Source organism: Canis aureus, chromosome 6 (assembly GCF_053574225.1).
Source record: "Canis aureus isolate CA01 chromosome 6, VMU_Caureus_v.1.0, whole genome shotgun sequence".
NCBI classification, from domain to species: Eukaryota; Metazoa; Chordata; class Mammalia; order Carnivora; family Canidae; genus Canis; species Canis aureus.
Genome location: NC_135616.1, coordinates 25,701,360 through 25,725,133, shown reverse-complemented (window position 1 = coordinate 25,725,133; position 23,774 = coordinate 25,701,360). Strand labels below are relative to the sequence as shown.

At 36.9% G+C, this 23,774-nt stretch overlaps 1 protein-coding gene and 1 long non-coding RNA gene across 12 annotated transcripts in view; one reads left to right on the top strand and one right to left on the bottom strand.

The window, feature by feature from the left end:
- DTNA (dystrobrevin alpha) overlaps window positions 1–23,774 on the bottom strand; it is a 352,302-nt gene that overhangs the window by 282,932 nt on the left and 45,596 nt on the right. The window lies entirely within an intron of this gene.
- LOC144315624 (uncharacterized) overlaps window positions 1–23,774 on the top strand; it is a 91,203-nt gene that overhangs the window by 33,029 nt on the left and 34,400 nt on the right. For 2 of the 9 annotated variants that reach the window (XR_013381361.1, XR_013381355.1), the window contains exon 3: window positions 9,928–10,044. The exons of the other annotated variants lie outside the window; for them this stretch is intronic. This is a non-coding gene — a long non-coding RNA (uncharacterized LOC144315624). The remainder of the gene's footprint in view (window positions 1–9,927; window positions 10,045–23,774) is intronic. 9 annotated transcript variants of the gene reach the window in all.

Below are 23,774 nucleotides of genomic sequence, written 5' to 3'. Positions count from 1 at the left end.
GCCCTAATTATCTTTACTTTCTCTTCATTCTCTCTGCCTTTGTGGAATCAACTGGGTAAAACTCAGGCTTTACAGGTGTCATGTATCTATTATTCTTACTAGAACTTAAAGCTATCAAATAATGCTTTGAAATAAATCTCATCATCAGCTTGCTTCTATTGGTGACACTGTTTCCATGTTCCAATGGGCAGTACTTTTAACCAGGTCTAATGGTGGCCACGGGTAAGAGGCACACGCAATCTCTCATGGTCAAAGTTTGTCAGTGACCTCTTTCAATAGTTTTCCACTGGCTATTCCTCTGATCTCATCTCCTAGTGCTGCCTCCTCCCTTGCTAAGCTTCTATTATACCCATCTCTTGTTGCCCCTCAATAATGGCACATAAATTTCCGTTTCAAAACATATGTCCTTACCATTCCCTTTGCTTCCTATACATGTCTATATGATGTAGTTCCCAATTTCATTCAGGTCTCTGCTTAAATGTCACCTTATTACAAAAAGACCTCTCCTGACCACTCTAGTAAAATATTTCTCCCATTCCTTGCATGCTCCAGCCACTTTCTCTTCCCTTACTCTGTTTCCCTTTTATGCTCATCACATGGCATATTATATATTTCTCTCATATTTATTTATTGTTTTTCTCCCACTATTAGAACATATTCTCCATAAGAGCCGGAGCTAGAATAGTGCCTGATACACAACAGGCACTTAGTAAATATTAGTTATGCTAATCAATAAATCAAAAATAAGCAAAGTAAAATTAGCAACCCTGCCTATGATGCCATATTGATCTATAACTTAGGGACTTGTTTTGTGTTTGTTTGTTTATAAAATGGTTGATGCTAATACACTAACATCCTCCAAGTGAGCTGTTTGTTAAATGTAACTTCAAGAGGTCAATGGACATGCTGGAAACCTGTTTGCATCAACGATGAAAAGTAGTAACAGAAAAATCTGATTCACATTAATTCCTGAAGAAGATGTAAACATAAAGAAAGTAAAAGAATAATATTAGATTAGGTAGGATGGTTAGGAAAGGACATTATAAAGAAAGGTATTTAAACTGAAGGCTGAAATGGAGCCAGCAGAGTAGCATTAATGACAAACGGCTGAGACAAAGAGAACAAGTGGAATAAGATTCTGAGTGAGGAAAGAACTTTTGCTCATTCACGGACACAAAAGGCCAGCTGAATGGAATGAGGCCAATTGCCACAAAGTAACTGCTGAAGAGATAGGTCGAGATCATGTTATTTTGGGGCTTATAGATGGACATATTTTTACACTGCATACTAAGAGCAATGAAAGCCAATGAAAGGCTTAAACTTGGGACAGTTACACAATGTAATTTATATTTCAGTGGCATTCTGGACTTTCTGGGTCTAGACCAGATATAGTAGATATGCTTTTCCCTCTTCTTCCTGCTAAGTTTGGCTTAAAACCCTGGCCATTATATATAAAACAAACATAAGAATGCTAGAGAGGAGAAGACACTGGCTAGGGATCATAAAGCCTGAGAAACAATATGGTGGAGAGTTCTTTGTGTTTTCTTTCTGGCTCACACATCCCAGATTGGGCCATGGTGAAGCCAACCTGGAAATGCCAACAAGCACAGATGAAAAAGCTCCAATGAAAGGGAAAATAAGAAGGTATTCTGGCTGTGTATCAAGAGTGTATTAGTTTAACAGTAAGACCAGTGGAGAAGATACTACAATAGTTCACATAAGAGATGATGGTGACTTGCATTTGAGTGAAGGCTGTGGATATGGCTGTACAGAGGTCAACTCCTATGGGATACAGTTTGGAGGCAGAACCACTTGACTTGGCCTACACATGGGCAGGGTGGAGGGGCAAGCAAGCAAGTGCCCTCATGTGAATGACTCACAACTGTAAGAGTTTGAGTGAGAAATGATCAATCACTGTGCAGTAAGATAGGAGAGCTAAAACAAAACTCTTTTGTTCTGAGGGCTGACAGGCTAGATCTATCAAGAGGGTATGAATGGAGTCCAGTCTAGTCGCAGTAATGATAAAAATAATAACATCCCAGCCTCAACAGATGGCCTTATATTTCACAGCAAAGGAAATAAAAGATCCATTGCAGTGTGGATTAAAAAAAATTGAGTTAATATGGGACTCAAAGCAGTGTCGAAGAAGGGACTCTATTGAACAATACAGAATACAAGCAGTGTCAGCAAAGAAAGCTGTGCAGTTAACTGAAAGTCATAAAAATAAATATGGTGACCAGGAGAAACGAGGATAAAACATAATACTATAGCAAAATGGAAACATTTTATTTTAGAGGGATGCATCTATTTTTGATTGGGAATGATACATTCAGAGCTATATTGGCTTCTACTTCACCTTGAAAGAAAGCAAGCTAAAGATCCCTCAAGGACAATGCAGTGAACCCAAAGAGTTGAAATCACTTGATATCTTGGTAAATTTTAGGTAAACACAACTAGAACCAAATTAGCCAATTTTCTTGTTTTTTGGCAATGCAATCCATATGGATTAAATATTAAAACATACATAGGGCAGCCTGAGTGGCTCAGCGGTTTAGTGCCATCTTCAGCCCAGAGCGTGATCCTGGAGACCCAGGATCAAGACCCTCCCTGCATGGAGCCTGCTTCTCCCTCTGCCTGTGTCTCTGCCTCTCTCTCTCTCTCTCTCTCTCTCTCTCTCTCTCTCAGTGTCTCATGAATAAATAAATAAAACCTTAAAAAATAAATAAATAAAACATATATAGATCCCAAATAGCAGTTCTTAGATCTAAGAATTTAGATAATTTTGGTAACTCTGTTTACAAATGTGCTCATCCATCTGCTCTCCACCCTGATACGATATAAATACTAACTTGACATCTGGCCTCTTTTCTAATAATCCAGCATCTTGTTACTTTATTTGAGTGAGCCAGAAAGATCTAGGTTAACACTGTCTTTAGATCCACAAACCATAACACAATGAAGCAACCAACCAAGCCCATCGCCCTTCTAATATCTACAGCAACACTCAGCTCATGAGACTTTTGGAAAACAGTACATGGGAAATGCTGGCTGCAGGATTTCTGGGGAAACTCCACCCTCACCCTATCAATTCAGAGAAACTTGTAGTTTTTGATAGCAGTGAAGGCAACAAGTTCCTTCTTTTTTCTTTTTTAATTTCAGACAGAAACCTAAGTCAACTAAGGTGGCACTCTAGAATAACAGAAAAAGGAAAAAGTATACTCTGCAAAGGCTTCTGGTTGTTCACCCGTTTCCCGGAGACTACTTTGATTTTAATACAGACAGGGTGATGGGGAACCAATCCTCTAATAAACATACCTGTTAAAAAAAATAACTGAGTACATTTGAAGATCTAATTGGCTTTATTTTTTTTCTAATTGGCTTTATTAAGTGATTCATGAATCTGACAGCATCCCATCTATCAAGTACAGTACAGTTCTGAGAAGTTGCACAGTATGAAAGCATTTATTTTAGACTAGGGAGCTTGGGGCAAAGAAGTTATTAGCAAAAAAAAAAAAAAAAAAGGAGAGGATTGTTTCAGGCTAGGACATCTCCTTTTTAGGGGGAAGGAAATGGCAGGGTTTTTAATATGCAGATTAATTCACTGGTGCTGATCTGGAAATTTCAGATTGACTTTTATAAGGTCACATTCCTTGGACAGGTTAAAATTGTTATTAAGTCCTGGTCTGCTGTCATGAGGGGCAAATGACTCCAATTTAGGCTTATTTTTTTTTTTTTAAAAACACATCTAAGGTGCAAAAGGCAACATTTGAAATCAGATACTTACTCTAAATCATTTTTTTTAATAACCAAAATTCATCAAGACAAATTCACTCATTCAATTTCAAATTATGATTCATCTGCCAAATATACCAATCACCAGATCAGTTTCAACATTACCCTTTGGGAGACTCCTTTTAAGAATTAACTTTCAAAGTAACTAGTCATTATCATTGGTAATAAGTCAGTACTTGCTGCAGATAATAAAGGATTTTATCTAATCTGGCTCTGAAATAATGTTCATAGAAGCAAATAAAGAAAAATCAGCAAAAGGCAAAGAAATAACTATAATGAAAGCTGACAGGAAAATAAAAAAAACCACCTGGAAATAATAGAATGGCAGCTTTATGTATGGAGTGTAGAGGCCACTTTTAGGCAGACAGCCTTGAGCAGTGGAAGGTAGAAAGAGCCTACATCAACAGTCTGGCTGAATGCAGACAGGCCCATCAGGCACATACCCATTGGCCCTAACAAACAGATGGGTTACTTACAATCAGGCGTGGTTACCAAAAAAAGAATTGCTAATTTCCCCATTCCTCCTCACTTCTCTCCTTTAAAAACAGTCCCACCATCTCCTTGCACACAGTTTCCCCTTGTTGTCCACTGCTCCCTTGGAGCGTATTCAATAAACTTCTATTTCCTTTGTTCTGCCTCTGGTGAATCATTTTAGAGCCCATGCTACTGGCTTCCACCCGACCATCAGACCATCACCCCACACTTGGGGACCCCCATCTGATTGAGAATGACATCACAGAGAATAATTTGTATATTATTAAAAATTGACGAATAGTTGTTGGATGACAGCCTAAAGGTGTCTAATGTTAATGAATGTGTAAGTCACTTATATTAATAAGTAAGGTACATTGTGACACGTTCTAGAACAAAGGTGTGCACTGAGTACCACAGAGCCCAAAGGAGCATCTCACTCACTTTGAGGGCAGAAAAAAATTTGCAAAAGAAAAGGTGGCTGAGTTGGGACTGAATTATAAATGGGATGTAACTGTGGGACAGAGCAACATAAGCAGTGCTGATTCCAGGCACCCCTGCAGCTAGGCTAGTGCAAACAAAGCTAGAGAAATTCAAGGCTTAGGTATGGGTCCAGGTCCTAGAGGGCTCTGAGTTACACTGAAGCTTCTTCGTGTTCTGCCTTAAACCACTGGGCACCCCTCTATGGTTGGATTTAGAGAAGATACTGGTGTAAGACTAATGTTCTAGAAAGATCCCTCTGGGTCCAGTGTGGACAGATCATGGAGGGGCAGATAGGTAAAGACAAGCACTTCTAAGAAAGAAGTGACCAGGCTCTGGTGATTATCCTGGAAGTGGGAGCAGAGAGAGAACAGTCTGAAGGATTTATCAGAAGGCAAATCTACAGGGAGGGGCTCTGAGATCACATTTGCTTCTGACTTGGAAGAGATTTGAAGGCAGATAGATGGTGCCACTTACTAAGGTGGGAATCAGGGCTCAAAGAAACACCACAGCGCAATCAGATTGTTAAGAATTGTCATTAGCATCATCCTCATGATCATTGTTGAGACTCGATAGGAATCAAGAGTTCAAATATAAAAATCTAAGTGGACCAGAATTTGCTTCCTGTTTCCAATCTGGCAATAGCTCCTCCAAGGCAAAATGGTTTTAATTGGCCTGTCATTCAAAAGAACAGAGGGAGAATTACAATCCTCAGGCAGCTCCCTGCTATTAACAGCGTGAGAATGCCTCTGTTAAAGTCTGAAGGTATTTTTGCTCAGGAGTCAGTAAAAGCCCTCAGGGAAGCAGGAGGTAGAGCCAAATATCAGTATGGACTCTACACGCTTGGGAGTTCAGGAGATTAACCTAGGTCTAGTCCAGAACTTGATGTCAGGGAAGGGAAGTGCCATGGGCATGATCAAATAATGAGTATTTCTCTAAATTCTTTGAAATCAAAGCACATGGTTTGATATTTTAAATCATTTGATATCTTCCTTTTAATTCTTTATTTTTAAACACTGAAAAAAATGCTTCAGTGATAAAATGCCCTGCATAATGTTAATCACCATCAAGTCTTCTTGAAGTTAGATTGTTCCTACTGGGAAAAAAAGTAAAAATATTCAGTCCAAGAGAGACAGATCTTCCCTCTTTGGATGACCTGGTTGAGAGAGGGCAGGGATTAGACTCAAGTCCTCTCAACCCTGACCCTGTATTCCTTCATAGCTAAAACCCTATGCCCCTTGAGTTGCAGATCTTGCAGGAATGTGAAAGGAGAATGCCTACCTAAGGGAGATTAGACTACGAGACTGGTAAAGAGGGGATCAAAACAGTCTGCACTAGGGTGGACCCCAGTGTTGATCTTTTGCTGACATTCTCTCTTATAAAAATCATGCCCATGGTGGAGATTTAACATGCTAATGAGACTTGTGATGCACGATTAAGCAGGTTCTTGTCCAATGTGCCTGCACACCCAACCTTCTGTGTCTCTCCTACCTCTACGGGCTTAGATGTCACTCCTTTCTCACCTCAGTCTCTTTAAAAACTTTCCCTGGCCTTTTGTATTTTTTTTTTATTTTTTTTTTAGAAAACCAGCAAAAAGAACCCTTTCTTTGTGCTATTTCCCTGTACTGGAGCATAAGCCTCCCCAAAAAGACTTGCTTGGAATTCTTTCTTGCCTCAATTTCTATTATTTGGAGAGCCCCAAGGACCCAAGTCGGTAACATGGTGATACTTTCCCTTCGTAGCTCTGGCTGGTTCCCTGTCTGGGTAATACCTCTACCTATGTGAATAACCAAAGTCCACGAATTTAGGCAAGTCTGTAGGTAGAGAGGTCGCAGTCCTGTTTTTTCAGGCAAAGTAAGCCATCCCTTCTTAATTAAATGTCCAATTGATAAATTCATAGTGGAGAAATACACCTAAGCAGAGTAGAAGACATGGCGATCATTCTTTAAAAGAGGAAAATCAAAGTCTCCACTGATTTTTAATCCAAGGATAGATCCCCCAAGCCTCAAGAAAATGGGAGGCAAAAGGCTGCCTCAATGTCCAAAAATATTTACTCTCTCCTTAAAATTCAACTATTTTTATATGATACTTCTTTAATCTTTTGTTAAATCATATTTAGTTAAGTTTATTTTAGATTTATCTCAAAACCATCCAAGAAAGGTACTGGCTGTGTTAACACTTTGGTTGCTGTGATCAAAATTCATCCAATACATAGACATATATTGTACCTTGGATATATTCAAAATCATATTCTTAAAGTCGAGGTATAATATCCAATAGTCTTTTTCTAAACAATGTAACCAACTTTTGTCATTTGAGCTCAGTTCCATGTCTGTTTAGAAGTGATTTTCAAATGTTCAGGTTGTCCTCTTGTATCTATAAATGAAGGACACAGTTGATGTAAGCAGGAATGTTTTGTTTTCTGGTGAAGAAAAAAGTGAAAACAAGTCATTTATGGGAAAGTAAGGTGCATTTCTAGGAATCCAATGTAGTTTGAAAAATAATAATGATGTCTTTCATAAACTTGTCTGCATCAAGGCAGCTTGCAATTTTCATTGAGTAAGGCCTTATGAATACAGCTCAGGGCACAGAGTAATTCCTGCCTTGTGTAAGACTTCCCCCAGGACAACTCCAGTGACACATACAATAGAATAATACCTTGGCTGGTTGCAGCTCAGAGCAAAATCCATAGGAAGATCAATTTTTGCTGCTTATAACTCTTCTTGATGCGAGCAGAGGGAAAGTAAAGGCAAGAAGATGACAGGCTGACCAAGGCTCCCTGGTATAGTTAGAAATTTAATAATTTAACAACTGTCACTATGAGATAAAAATAGGTCCTCTGTTTTTGAAATATATATGTTTTTATTTTGCTGATGAGTGACAAGGCCTGATGATCAAATTTACAAAAGGCACAAAATTTCTCTCAAAATATTACTATAAAAAATCTACTCTTTGTAAAATTGTCTGTATTTGTAGTAAATTACCAATATACGGTAATTTGTGTTATGGTTATTCCTTCTGTATCATTTTAGATAATATCATAATAACCAATTTATAATCATATGAAAATTCAATGAAATAAGGGTGAGTAATTACTAGGTAATGACTGAACTTCCCCTCCCCTACTGTCCCTCCCTAAATGATACAATTTACTCACAAAAAATCATTGTAGCTTTCTTTAAAGATTTAGTGCTCCCTTGATGTTTGTGAGATAATGTTTGATGCATCAATTATGTTTTGAGTTTTGAAGTTTCTTGGGAAATGGAACTTGTGTGATTCATGTGTCACTGGCATATTTATTAATATAGAATAAGTGGGGCTGGAAGTCATGTACCATCCTAGCTCCTTTTGGTCATCTGAATCCAATGGCAATCTTTGAGGCTCTTCCCCTATGAAAGGGGCATGATTAATTCAGAATTACAAAACAAAGTTAACTGACAATGTTTACTGAAATCTTGAGTTTGGTAGTGGTGATCTTGTCTAGATGGGTAAGTAAGGACATGCTCCTGATATCCCTGAATGTGAAGAAAGGAAGCTATTCTCTGGTTTGCTAAAATAAACCAATGTATTAGGACACTGCCGGTGGTCTCAGTGACTGAAGCAGAGTGCTGGATAGGATCAGCCATGAATGCTTTAGAGTGAAGATAGAGTATTAGGTTATCTGGGCTCAATTTATGTAGGACAGAGCTCCATATAAATTAGATATAGGACAAATCTCCATGTGAATTAGCTAGTATCAGTGATACATAGTCACAGAATAATAAACCCAAATTTTCACTTAGGATGAACTGAAATTCATGCCTTGGATAGACAGAGACCAGAAGGAGGGAACACGAAAACCTGAGAAGAATTATTCCCATTGCTGGGGCAGGGGAGACCCACGTTTTGCTTATTGGTCACTCACAACAACTTTTGAAAGCATTCTGGCATTTCTATTTTTTTTTTTTAATTTTTTATTTATTTATGATAGTCACAGAGAGAGAGAGAGAGAGAGAGAGAGAGAGGCAGAGGGAGAAGCAGGCTCCATGCACCGGGAGCCTGACATGGGATTCGATCCCGGGTCTCCAGGATCGCGCCCTGGGCCAAAGGCAGGCGCTAAACCGCTGCGCCACCCAGGGATCCCCATTCTGGCATTTCTTATGCTTCTGTGGCAAATTGACAGGAACACTGTGTTTTAAAAATTCTTCCCATAATATGTAGTACAGAGCTGAGCATCTGTAAATTCTTAATTAGTGATCTCTGAATAAATGTATTGCACATAATGCTTTGAGAAGGCTACACACTTAAGGCCTAAGGTCTTACTGATAGTGTTGACACAGAAAAAACTAACTCCATGAACTATTAACCTTATTCCACAATCTAGTATGAGAAACCAGTAAGATTATTTTCTCTTTCTTACTAGACAAAAGAAAAACAGTTTATACAGAATTGAATAAACTGCACTAAACACTACTTATTGCCACTTACAACAAAAAAAATTTCTTAAACTTTGTATTATTAAATGCAATTCAGGAAATCCTAGAGTTGAGGATTGAGGCTACCAGATAGTGGAAAGCTGTAGTATTCCAACCTGTATATGTGACATTTTATTACATATATTGTTTACACAAGGAGGGTAGAATAAAGGTACTCTCCCAGCCATGCCAATGTTTTTACATGCTACTGTGAAACTAAATGGTTAGATCTATTTTTTTAGGGTATATATTCTACATTTAAAAACCAACTAATGCATTTTTTCGCTTTTAACTATTATAGTACCTGGTTGAGTTTATCACACGTTAGGAAACACATAAGAAAAATATAACACATAAGACAGTTAAAACTGTTAACAATCTTCTATGGAGTGGATATCCTAGCAGGAATACAAATTTGGGTTCATAGCTATGCTTGTCCTCCATTGCAGCATTGTGCGGTGGTTCTTCCCTTCTACCCCAAATGGACTCAAGATTCATCTGGACTTCCATTCTGGAGAGCCAGACTGCAGGGCTTCTTATGTCACTACCATCACCTCTACTGCCAATCAGATACCTGGTCCTGACTGGCTATCTGTCTCCTTAACAATGTTCCCTTTCCATTAGCCCTCAACAAGCTCTATCATAAGTTTAGTATCCTACCAAGCAAGGACTTACCTATTCCCTTCCTGTGGCAGGACTCTGCATCTATGCCTTCTCACTTACTTTGTAGGGAATCCTGCTGGAGAAGGATGGCTCCCCTTGAACTGTACCTGCTACCTGCCAGAATCACAGTACTCAACAACAACCACATTTTGCTGAGGCAGCATCTGCAAGCCTGGAGAACCCAGTCAGTACTAAGTGCTCTGACACTATCCTAAAGGCTCTTTTAGACATTGAGCATTTATTACCCATAAGTTTTACCCATTGCAAGTCTTCAGGCATCCTACTCAACGCTGAAGACCCAACTCTCTTTGTGCCTGGTGGAGTTAGAGTAATTACTGTGGCCACTCAACTACTAGACACTTTCTCATGAATGCATAGGTGGATATCTCCATTTCACATGACTACTTTCCAAAAGTGCTATGAAAAATGGCTATTAATTTTCTAAATAAAACACTGCTGTTGATGTAATTATAAATATATACATCTTCTAATTTAAAATTCTGATATATCAACTGAGCATTTGAACTTTCCATAAAAGGTTCACAATTAAATGGAAAATTTCATTAAGACTGCATTCCTTGACTTTCCTCTCTAGGTCTGTTTTAAGACCAAAGGAAGCTCCCATATATGATTTTGTTTAGGTAGTTGAACATTGAATGATCTCCTTTCAATGGACAGTGCCTGCTGAAACCCACTTAATACTGCTCAATTACATCAACAGACTTTGGTTATAGAAAAGAGCTTCTATGGTCATAGAAAAAAACTCTTTTCTACTTAACCATGGAATTGGAACAGGATATATATATGATAACAGAACAGGATATATACAAGATAACATTAATGTATGCTATGTATTTTTAAATTAATGTAAACTGGAGTATAGCATGATTTACATGAAAAACTCCCAGTCTTGCCCACTTCTGCTGATCTTTGTACCTATAAATGATGTTCCTGATGATGGTTTCTATGTGGTTAGTGGCTAGAAAATATCAAGCTATACAATCTCTTAAGGAAGTATTCTCATTTCTACTTTGCACAGTTAATATTTTCCTGTACTCACAAAACCAGCTGGCTTTTTATGTCAGAGACTCTATCACTTTCACACTTGTCACTCTTTGCAACCACCTCTTGAAGTTAACAGCTGGTCTTGAAATTTTGTACAAAAAAAAGCCCCTTTTCCCTCACATCCTTCCATCCTGATTACTGCAGCTCAGGTTACTTTTTCTAATCTTTATGCTTTCCCAGATGTCTACTGGCTCTGCCATAATGTTGAAGAACACTTTTGGTCAACCAAGTATTACTTTCCAAGTATCTGTAGGTGTGTACACACACAGTATTTATGTGATGTTTTCATTTTGCGGGATATTCTGTTGTCCTATATTGCCCATACTTTCCAAGTCCAATGTACCAATATTATGATTGAATTAATAACATTCCTTCAGGGCTTGTTAAGTTCCAGACATTGTGCCACGTGTTTTCATATACTGTGTTCTATGGCGAGCAGTATAAGAGCACAAGGCAAGAAGCAGTACTCTCGTTCTTCTTCTGGATGATTTCGCCATGCTGTTTAACTTCCTTAAGAATTAGTTACAGGTGCAAGTATAATTACTCTACAAAGTGGACAGAGTACTTTGGTTGGGATAGCTTTCCTAGCCAAGAACAAACATGAGGTGCTGACAATGCTCTATGGAATTCCAGCTGCCTTTAGAACCTCATGCTATTTTACACATATTGGGTATACTGTTTTTGCTAAAGAGAAAGTCCTTTATTACCATTATAATTTTGCAAAGCAATTATGTATTGCCCATGTAATAATCTGTGGTCCTGTACATCCCATATATGGCCCAGATATTCCTGGGCCATATATGGGACTTTGAAATGCTAGGAAGACATACTTTTAAAAATTTAGAATCTGGACTCAATCTAGTTTTAAATTCTAGCACCATCATTTGGTAGTTCTATGGCCTTGGGCATACTTGACCATTCTGTGTTTCATTTTTGTTATCTACAACATGGGGGTAATGATGAAGTGGTATCATATGGTCTAAGTGAGATAATGCATGAAAACTACTTACAACATAATCAGTCAATAAATGTGGTCCAAGTAATCAATAACACAGATTATTATTTTTGTTATGTCAGACATAAGTGGTCAATAGATCACTTTTGACTCTACTACAATCTCATAATCAAATCGATATTTTATGAAGTTTCATCAGGGAAGAGATGGTGATGAGGAACAGGAAGGGCTTGCTAAAGAAAAAAAAAATCAATGCAAACTGGCTTCATTTCTTAATGCCACTAGGTGGGAAAACACAATGGATTAAGTTAATCTGAATTTCCCAAAGCCTGACAGAGCCCCTCTGTAAGCTCTAAGGGGAGAAACAGAAATTTCTTCAACCTTGTGTGTGTGTGTGTGTGTGTGTGTATAAAATTTAAACGAGAACTATTTATAAATATTAATATAGTCAATAAAGGCACAATGGATTTTGAATTTAAGTCTTGATATATCAATAATTGAAAATTAAAATCAATAATTACTTTTGTGTAATTGTGGCACATATTATTGGTAGAAAGGTGGGTTTATTATAGTGTTTAGCAGAATCTAATAAATCTATTCACAAATTACTTTTTTTTTTTTTAAAGATTTTATTTATTTATTCATTTATTCATGATAGTCACAGAGAGAGAGAGAGAGAGAGAGGCAGAGACACAGGCAGAGGGAGAAGCAGGCTCCATGCAGGGAGCCTGACGTGGGATTCGATCCTGGGTCTCCAGGATCATGCGCCGGGCCAAAGGCAGGCACTAAACCACTGCGCCACCCAGGGATCCCCACAAATTACTTTAATAGCCCATAGCACTAACACAATTCTGCATACATAGGTAATTACAGAAAATTTTTAAAATAACAAGAGTAGTGTGGAAAGGAAAAAAATAGTTTGGAATATTTTATCTATATGACACTGACGAATGAATCTCTGGTAATGTGGAGGTAACTGAACTACTATTTGTGGCATGCATATTCCTTCCCTCTCAACCCCATCATGGTCAGTTCATCCATAGCTGGACATGAAAGACAACTACCCCAATTAGAAGAAGGAACAAACCTAGGAGATATACAGACCCACAGCAGGGAGATCTAAATATTTACAGGTTGGAAAGAGGGAAATTGAAGAGTCAAATTTTACCTAACTTTGCTGTATAGAATAATGTACAGGTGGAAAATTGTGAAAAATATATGAAGATATTCAGTTGAATATAAAATCAACATAAGCCATAGATAGTGTAATGTGCTTGGAAAAAAAGGATATAAAATGAGATCTTATGCTGCATTACAATACACAGAATTGTAAAGTGTTAATTCTGTTATATTTAGTGCTGGTTAAACCGTTCCTATGTTGAGTCAGTGTCAAACCAACAAGTTGGAAGACATTTTATGGAAAGAATACAGACCAATGAGAGGGTTTGAAAACCTATAGAAATGATAAGCATACAAACTGAAGATCTGAAAATATTGAGCCTGGAAACAAGCTGGGAAGAGGAATGATATATGAGGTTGAAAAGCCATTACGTGAAAAATCAACGAGTTCATCTATGTGATGCAAGTCCAGAAAAAAGAAAAAGATGTGGAAGCTATATTTGTGAAAAGTAAAAATTAATTGTAGAGGTAGCAGATAATAAAATAGGTTTCATGGAGCAATACTGAATTTCTCATCACTAGGCACATTGAGATAAGGCTATCAAGAAAACTCAAGTGTCTGTCTGATGGCGTTGAAATTGAAGATCTTTTCTGTATTGTATAGACATGAGTATCTATGACTCAATGGATTTCCTATCTCATTATACATATACTTTGAGCTAAAAGGTGTGCTCATGTACATTATGGCTACAACATGCAAAAATGTAAACCTATTCACAAAAGTACTAGGAAATATGCTAAAGAGGAAATATTAAAGTAAGAAATTATGCATGATTTGTCATTTTCTTTCAATACGATCACCATAGTGTTTTTACCAGATTATTATATTTTAAAAATATATATTTACATTGAAGAGTCTGAACTGCTATATGAGATCTGGTAGCAATACCTTAAGATACTACAACAAGGAAAGTATAGACGGAGACATGAAGATATCAATCCTAATAATATTTCTGGAAATTTTATTGAAACTCTAAGTGGGCTTAATGAAGCAGAGTGAGTAATAGAGAACCAATGCACAATTTTGCATACCACTAAATAATATCATGGCATATCATGTTTGTAAGGGCTAAGAGGTCAGCTAATTCAGTTTACCTCTGGTCTGCAGCTTGTTACAGATTTGTGGTGAGGTTTTTGTTAGTACGTTAGAGAAAGAAGAAAAAAATGAGGGCAATGTGATATGTTTCTCATAATGTGAAATGTAGTCACTTTTTAAATTGTGAAAATACCAATTCTTTAATGAAATGTTGGTGAATAGAGGTGTTAGTTTTTCCTTTTTATTAGTAGGTAACCCTGTGTCCACTTTTCCATTTATAATTTTTTTGAAATATTTTATTGATTGATTGAGAGCATCCACATGTGCAAGTGGGGGCAGGGGCGGAGTGAAAGAATCTCAAGTAGACTCATGCTGAGTGCAGAGCCCATGTGGGGTTTGATCCCACAACCTGAGGATCATGACCTGGGCTAAAATCAAGAGTTGAACACTTGACCAACTGAGCCACCCAAGTGCCCTTTCCATTTTTATTTAAAAATATGACAGGGGATCCCTGGGTGGCGCAGCAGTTTGGCGCCTGCCTTTGGCTCAGGGCGCGGTCCTGGAGACCCGGGATCGAATCCCACGTTGGGCTCCCGGTGCATGGAGCCTGCTTCTCTCTCTGCCTGTGTCTCTGCCTCTCTCTCTCTCTCTCTGTGACTATCGTAAATAAATAAATAAAATTAAAAAAAATATGACATACATATGTGAACCCCCAAAGTCTAACACTCATTTAAGTGACAATATCTCCCCAACCTTAATTCTTAATTTCACACTTATTTATAGAAGAAAAGCAGAATTTTCAGAGTCTATGGACATTTCTTCAGCAACTTGAATGAATCAGTAACTTGAATCAAGTAATGATTCACATTAGGAATCATCCACACACCTCAGATTCCACCTTTGCCTCAACTGGTGGGTATGTTAAGCAGAACACTTTGCAATGCAGATTGTACTTTATCAGAAGTGAATTACTATGTAGACATTAATAAGTAGGCATAAAACCAAAGCAGCATTCTGGTCAGAAAGAAAAACAGGGGCAACCCAGGTGGCTCAGCGGTTTAGCGCGCCTTCAGCCCAGGGCATGATCCTGGAGACCCAGGATCGAGTCCCACGTCAGGCTCCCTGCATGGAGCCTGCTTCTCCCTCTGCCTGTGTCTCTGTCTCTCTCTCTGTGTCTCTCATGAATAAATAAAATCTTTTTTTAAAAAGAAAAACAGTCCATGGGAAAGAATGTATTACCACTGTAGAGATGCGTGTCTCCCGGATTTTCATGAATTCCATGAGATTCAATTCAGGGAGCTGGAAATCTCTACAATAAATCACCAAAGCAACTTGAAGTTGGACTATTTGGGTTCAATGGTGGGTTCTCAGTGGTAAATTACAATGATAAAAGTGAATATGTAGCATTTTAGATTTGTATGATCAAAAGACATTTTCTAAAATATAACGCAAAGAAAAGAATAGAAATCAATAGAACTAAAAATTGGAAAAATTTTCTTCATGTTCCTGGTAAGTTCTCTTCCCCTTCATGTCCTGCAGCCTAAACAAGACAGTGCTCACAGCTAGACTGAAGGAGAGACCCACAGATTTCTGGGCACTCCCATGAAACCACCACCCTCCTCTGCCCCTTCCCCACTGTTCTGGATTCTCCGTCTCCCTGTGCCACAAACTTCTTATGATTTATTTATTCTCAAGGAGGAGGCATTAATTAGGATTGCTTACCCCCTTTCTCTAGTTGACTGTCAGAATTATGTCCCCCACACCTTACAGCTTTTTACTTTCATCCCCACCAGAAGTCCATGGCTCCTGTCATCCCTCTTCTCCAGAACAGACATCTTCTAGTCTCACCTCTTACTACTTAGTGAGCCTTAGATTCTTCCTTTGTGTACATCACCAGCAGAATCTTGTATATTACCAACCTCTTTTATCAATGTTCTGATCACCTTCTTAAAGCTTAGTTCATTTCTTGAACTAAAATGCTTATCCTGTGAGAACACATATATTCATTCTGGGCCCAGGCTTCAGCAAATATACAATTTATTCTTTCTTCCTAGCCCTTTAACTTTCCTCCTTAAAAACAAACAAACCAATCCACCTCCTTGAAGCACATTCTCTTAGATTATAGCATGTAACACCTTTCCTGGTACAAGTATCTACTCATCTGCTTCCTTTATTTGCTAAAGATTTTAGCCTTTAAAACTATAGTTATAACTATGAATGGGCTTTCCATATTGCCCAGCAATCTTGCTCCTTTTCCCTGACCAACTGTCACCTCTACATAGGAAGGCTATCTAACCCCATCTCCTTTCTCCTCCAGACTTCTACATGTTCTCCCCAAGCCTCTCTTTCAGTTACTGATTTGCTTTTTATTCTAGTGAAATAATACAAACCAGAAGAAAACAACATTCTCATTCTTCCATCACCAAGTCTACCAAACCAGATGCATCTATAGCTGCATAATTCGTTTCCTTTCCCATTATAGTGGATAAATTGTTGGAATCACTACCTCAAACTGGAGTTGATTCCAGCCCTTATTGCCTCCAGGATTTTGTTATTGCAATTATTCTCTTTTCTAATGATTTCCTCCTCTTAAGGTGCGCCTGGGTGGCACAGTCAGGTAAATGTCTGACTCCTGATTTTGGCTCAGGTCATGATCTCAGGGTTGTGAGACTGAGCCCTGTGTTGGGCTCCGTGCTCATCGGGGAATCTACTTGAGATTCTGTCTACCTCTTCCTCTGCCCCTCCTGCTCTCTAATATAAATAAATCTTTAAAAATAAATTTCCTCCAATGAGATCATTCCTATAAGCTTACAAAGAAACATAAGTAATAAATCTACCTCTAAAAAACCCCACAAATATCCCTAATTGTATATCCCCCTCCAGCTACTCTGACATTTTCTGGTTCCACTCTATAGCATAACCCCAAATTTGCTCTTTCCTTTTCCTTTCCTTTTTAAGTCACTATAATTATACTTCTACCTCCACACTCTACTGAAACAACCCTTAACTGTCGGTAAACTCTGTGGTCCCAAACTCAACAGTCAAGTTCCAGCTTTCACCATAGCCAACATTTTAAACAGCACTGGGCATACATACTTCCTTGTGAAATGCATCCTTCAGTTCTGTACCCTCCTCACTTTTCTTGGCTTCTCAGACTCTGCTAAGTGTAGCTCCTGGTTATGATATGTATGTGTGGTGTGTCTAGGAATCCCATAATCAGCTCCTTCTCTTCTCTAAGCACACTCACTCAGTAGATGATCTCATCAAGTATCCTACCTCTAAATAGCATGTAGAGGAAGGTATTTCTAAAGTTTATAACTAGTCTAATACACCCCCCTAGAAACCTAAGTTTGTATATATAGCTGCCAAATGTCATCTTTGAATGACTAATAGGTTCTTCTAATTTGGTATGTTCAACATTGAACATCTCCCAACCAACTCCCTAGCCATCCAGCTTTTCCAATAATTTATTGTTGTTATTTTGTTTGTGTTTTATGTTTGTAGTAGACCTACTGAATGAGATTTCTGTGGGTTAATCCATATTTACTTAAAAAAATCTTAATTAAGACTTTATTTTCTAAGAGCGGTTCTGGATTCAAAACAAAATTGAAGGTACAGAGGTTTCTCATATACCTCCTGCCCCTACATAGCATAGTGTTCCCCATTATCAACATCCCTCAGCAGAGTGGGACATTTTTTACATCAATGAATCTACACTGACATATCATAGCCACTCAAAGTCTATAATTTACACTATGGTTCATTCTTGGTGGTGTGCATCCTATGGGTTTGGACATAGGTCTAATGACATATACCCATTATTATAATATTGTATCAAGTATTTTCATTGCCCTAAAAATCTTCTGTACTCTGCCTATTTATTCTTCCTCACTCCCAACCCCTGGCAATCACTGATCTTTTTTCTGTCTTCACAGTTTTGCCTTTTCTAGAATGTCATACAGTTGAAATCATATAATATGTAGTCTCTTAAGTTTGGCTTCTTTCACTAAGTAATATGCATTTAAGTTTCTTCATTCTACAGTTTTTTCATCTCAGAAAATCACCCAGTTACTCCGACCTTGAAGAATCATTTGACTTTTCTCCTTCTTACATATGCTAATGCCGTATCTACCAATAAATCATTTAGTTTTATATTCAAAATATATTAAGAATTTTACTTTTCATAGCTTCTGTTACTCCAACTCTAGACCAACCCACTATCATCTTTCACTTGAATCTGAAAGCAGACTTATAATTGGTCCCTTTTCTCCACTTTGCCCTCTCTCCCCAACTTCTGCCCATGGCCTAACCTAAAGTCGATTCTCACACAATAGCCTGAGTTAAAAATATTAATCAGATCATGTCAATCAACTGTTCCAGTTCTTCAACCGTTTCCTATCACTTTGAGAAAATATCCAAATGTCTTACAATGGCTGTGAGGTCCTACCTGAACTTGCTCATGGTCTTTGTTCCATGCTCATTTCTTTTCACTCTTTTCTTCTTGTTTACTCTGCTTTTCTGTTTCTTGAAAAATGCAAGCATTTTCTTGTTTTAAGAACTCTCACAAATACAGATTCCTCATGAATACTCTTTTCCCATAAATTCAGATGATTTGTTCTCACTTTTTACTTAGGTCCCTGCACTGCAAGTCTTTTCCTATTTACTTCCTGGATAGTGCCTGTGGTCAATCTCTATCCTACCTGCCCCCTCTGCCACTTTAAAAAAATCTATCAGTGCCCAAACATTGTGTGCATGTGTTTACATATTTTGTTTACTTGTTTGATTTGGTCTTCACTAGTACAAAATTGAGATCAGATTTTATCTGGTCTGTTTACTGTGGTATCATATGATGGGTGGTTGCTCAGAACATATTTGGTGAATGAATAAATAAATGGATAATTAAAGATATTTTGTAATATCTATATTTTGAACACTGACATCATTATACTATGTGAAATTTTGCTAGTAATACAATACATGGTCCTTGTAAATATATATATTTTCCTTTATAAGATTTAAATTGGAGTAGCATGATAAGAAGTCATGAAATGAAAGTACTTAAAATCAAAGTAATGTTTATCACATTGATATCATTACCTGACTTAGAAACTGTGTTGTTTGGCATATGTGAAATTTTGTTTCAAAACTAAACTTTTTATAGAGGTATTTCTATGGTGTTTGAGGGCCAAAAAAAAAAGATTACCATTTTATAATACTTTAAAGTCCCATTTGGTTCTCAGCACTGGAGGATATTATGTCATAGTGCATAATCTATTTTTCATAACACACAGGAATGTTCATTTCATTGAAGCCAGTCATACTCCTGAGCAGGCCTAGTAGGTACTCAGCAGACAAGTTTCGGTACAAGATGAAGACCCTGCCTTCAAGGAACAATCTGGCTAATGAAACTATTTATTATGCTAAATCTGTACAATGACCATAATTAGATCTCAAACTCTTGGTTGTCCAACACTTTTTAAACCTGGTTTAGAGAAGTATTTATGGAAGGATATGAAGTCTATGGGGTTTTATTTTTAGGTGTGTGTGGAGAGTTTAGATTTTGCCTAAATGACCTAGATCTTCTCTGTGGATTAAAGCAGCCTATCAGAAGGGGATATCCTTGGGTCATATCATCTTGGCTTCCCACAGACCTTCTTTTATTTAGTTACATACTTTGGTGCCATATAAATATTATTGAAAGATAATACCAGGTATTATTTTATGGAATCTGATAATACATATGTTGCAGGGATATTAATAAAATCACTGTCTATTCGCTGTATCTGAGTGTCCCAGGTTCCTAATAAGACTATGTTCCAGGTAAGAAACTTCTCTTTCCATGGAGATTCAGCATATTTTCTACATTTTGCACAATGGAAATCATACAAACGATAATGTTTCTTTCTTCACTGTGGTCAATAGGAAATTAGAAACAAATACTAATTTCAACCATCATCTAGAATCTCATGGCTTGCATCTTTATGCTCTATTCTCTTCCTTGTCTACAGCCATACCACCCTGAATGCACCCGATCTCGTCTGATCTATTCTCTTCCTTTCCTCAACTTTTCTATTTTTCTGTTCATGATTTTTTAAAAATTATTTATATTATATGAGCTCTGTCATGTCATTTGTTTATACAGGGAGAAATAATTAAGTAAAAAACATAGCAATTAGATATTCCACATTTTCTTGGATAGCTTCAATTCTATGCATTATTATATTCAACAAAGATGATTCACCAAGTGTAATATTTAAAGCAATTCGATGTTAATACTTAGGATTCTCATAATAACCATTCAAAAATCAGAGTGATATTTATCAGATTTGTCATTTGATTTAGGATTCATAAAATATAGTGACTATGTTGGCAAGAAGTTCTGAAAGCATATAGCAACAATTAATTTTACTAGTCAAAAAAGTAATTCAAATAAGGAAAACATCTTTTGAAGATGACATAAAGTAGATGCAACTTTTTGTCATTTATATATTGTAAATTAATGTTGACAACACATTCCAATTCATTGCACTCTTAAATCTCTTTAGTCAGAGGTTTATATCTTTAAAAACCCTGCCCTAAAAGAAAAAAATATGTGCTATGGTTGTATCCCTAAGCACAATTGGATACAACTCCATTGTCCATAAGTACAATGATACAACTATTGCTAGTAGCTAACAAACCAAGATTGATGCAGCAAATATGAGTGCTTCCATAGGCCAAGAGCAATAGTAGCTATGTTAATAGAAGTGAAATCCCAATCGTGAAGACAGAAGTAATCAGGTTGAACTAGGCTGCCTGGTACCTCTTATTCTTGACTTTTCCTTAGATTACTTGAAATGAACTTGTAAATGTAGATTGCCTCCAATTTTTCCAAATTAACAAATCAGTGAACTGCCATTGCCTTCATAGTTCATAAAATTTCCAATGGATATCTAAAAGTAGTCATTTTTTTTTCAGGTTAACTTTAGGAAACTAGCATCAAGTTTATAAGTCAGTCCAAAGTATGAGGCAATAATCCTGTAATTAATTAAGGCAATAATCAATACCAGTTTAAGTAATTTACTGAGGCATAAAATAGAATCCATTTTAGAATTTTTCTTTCAGGAATTTTAGTGATTTCATTGTAGGAGAATATTCAAAATAACCAAGCATCAATTTATACTTGTCTTCTCTTTCCTGAACTTATTGATATTTCCACAACAGCCTATTTGAAAATGCAATTAACTGCTAGATGCCTTTCAATATCCTTTTTCCCTCCTCTTACACTAATAGAACTTATGTGGACATATGAGTGCTTAGCGCAAATTCAGCTTTTCTTAGAGCCAAGCATGACCAATGAAGTTCTATTAATATGATGTGGGCAGACGTGATGTGTGCCATTCATAATCTTGCCCTTAAAATAATTGCAAGTGCTTCTTAACCCTTCTCCCTCCTCTAAGCTGGGCGATTGCCAGAATGTCTTTATTCTACAAGTAGACACATTGAGGATGTCAGAACTGCCTACCAGACCAAGACAGCTTAGCTCCCACTAGATTGTGGCACACTCCAGAGAAACAAACCCCTTACTTGGTTCACTGAACTTGGGGGTCTCTTTGTTATAATAGCTAAGTCTTTTCTCTAATTTGGAAAGTTTTATATAAATGCTCAACACCAAAAGAATACAGAACAATAGAATATATTACTAGAATATACTATATTCATATAAAATAATATCAGATGTTAATTTAAAATTACATTTATAAAATAAATAAATAAAAATAAATAAAATTACATTTATACGTAGTTTAATAGAATGGAAAAATAATTATATGACAGGTTAGTGAAACTATTTAGGAAAGAGAAATATTTATAAAGAATGATCTGAAGTATATAAAAAGTGCTTTGATAAAGTGCCTGGAAGGAAATATGCCAAAAGAATACCTGAGTTTATCTCTGAAATTGGGATTGTTGGTGCTTTTACCTCTACATCTTGAATACTTTTTCTGTGTTTCCCAACTTATAATTTAGCACAAATTCAGCTTTTCTTAGATTCAACCATGACCAAGTTCTACTAATGTAATGTGGGCAAAAGTGATATGAATTATTTGTATAACCTCTAAGAAATTATACCAAATACCAATATCTATGCCTTCCATGTACTAGTATTTCTTGTACCACCTACCCATGAGTAGAAGAGATGGCAGCTGCAATGATGCTTCTACCCACATATTTTAGTGGCATATATATTGCTAACTTCCTAACTTAAATCAACCAAAACACCTACTTCTTTTTTCCCCCCCGAATCTCTGAGGATGTATAAGTACATTAAAAGATCTACTGGGGTCAGGAACAATCCCATAGGGTACCCCACACATAACTATGGTTACCTGTAGTTCAGATAATATGCAGTCTAAATAAATAAAGTCTGGCAGTTAAAAAAGTATTAAGAATAATTCCTATCAATCTCTTAAGGACAGAATGCCATATAGCATTATGTTTTACTGCCATCTGCAATACTCTATATGGAGGGCAGTTACTTCCTCAAATCCTCTGAACACCCTCTCTCTCTATCCTAGCCAGATTTCTCCTTGAAAAACTAAACCTGCAGCTCTTCTCTCTCATCTCTTTCTTTCCACTCATGTTCTTATTATTAAGTTAAAACTGGATATTTCTAATGAAAATAGTTCATCTTTTCATTATAAGCCCTATTTGTTTCAAGTCTTTCCTTTGCTTCTATGTCACAAAAACCCCTAGGAACAGCTTGTGATAGAAAATTATGTTTAGGCCTTGGTGCTGGAGTTTCATGTTATACCTCATCCAATCTCAGGTATTGAAGAGCTTCATCATTCAATCTCTGCCCCATCAAGTTCTCTTTTATACTACTCATTATTATATCAATCAACATAAATTCACAGCAAAGGGTTTTTTATCCTATACAACAGCTGATCAATCAATAGTGGTTATAGCATATTGAGAATGATTTTGAGGTTGCATCCTTTGCACAAGAGGGTTATAAAATGGCATGAGTGAAGTCTGTCACAGTCTCAGTCAAGGAGGTTGATCAAATAGCTTCTATTACTGATCCAAAGAGAACTTTTACTGTGGTTAGAAATATTAGCAAATAAAATACTCCTGAGTACCAAGTTTTATGTACATATTTTCTTCAAATTTACTTTGGACTCATAATGTGAAAATAAACACTTTTCTCTCAAATCCAAGTCTTTACTGTAACACCTCTTTTGTCTGTATTCTTAGCTTATATCCAGGAAACAATTCAATATTCTATCATATAATCAAGTATGGCTATTATCTAATTTGAGTTTCTTTTTCAATTCCATATAAGAAATATGTACTATCCATTTACTAAATTAAATAAATAAAAACCCAAATACCAATTTACCCTCTTCTCTCTGCTATAACAACGATATCTCTAATGCCTGTATAAACGCATTCAAATATGTCAAAGCTAAAAATGTTCTCTTTTGTTGAACAGCAAATGGCATGGGAGGGGTAGGTAGAAGGAGGGTACAGGTGCTTTTGTTGAGTCTCAGGTAGAGAGACAATCTAAGTCAGGCAGCTGCTTTTATAATAGCAGAGTGGCATGGATAAATGAGGAAAAATGAAAGAATAAAAAAAGATATTTTCTCCTCTGCTCCCTTGAGTCAAACCTTTCATGAACTATCAGAACCACTTGCTAATT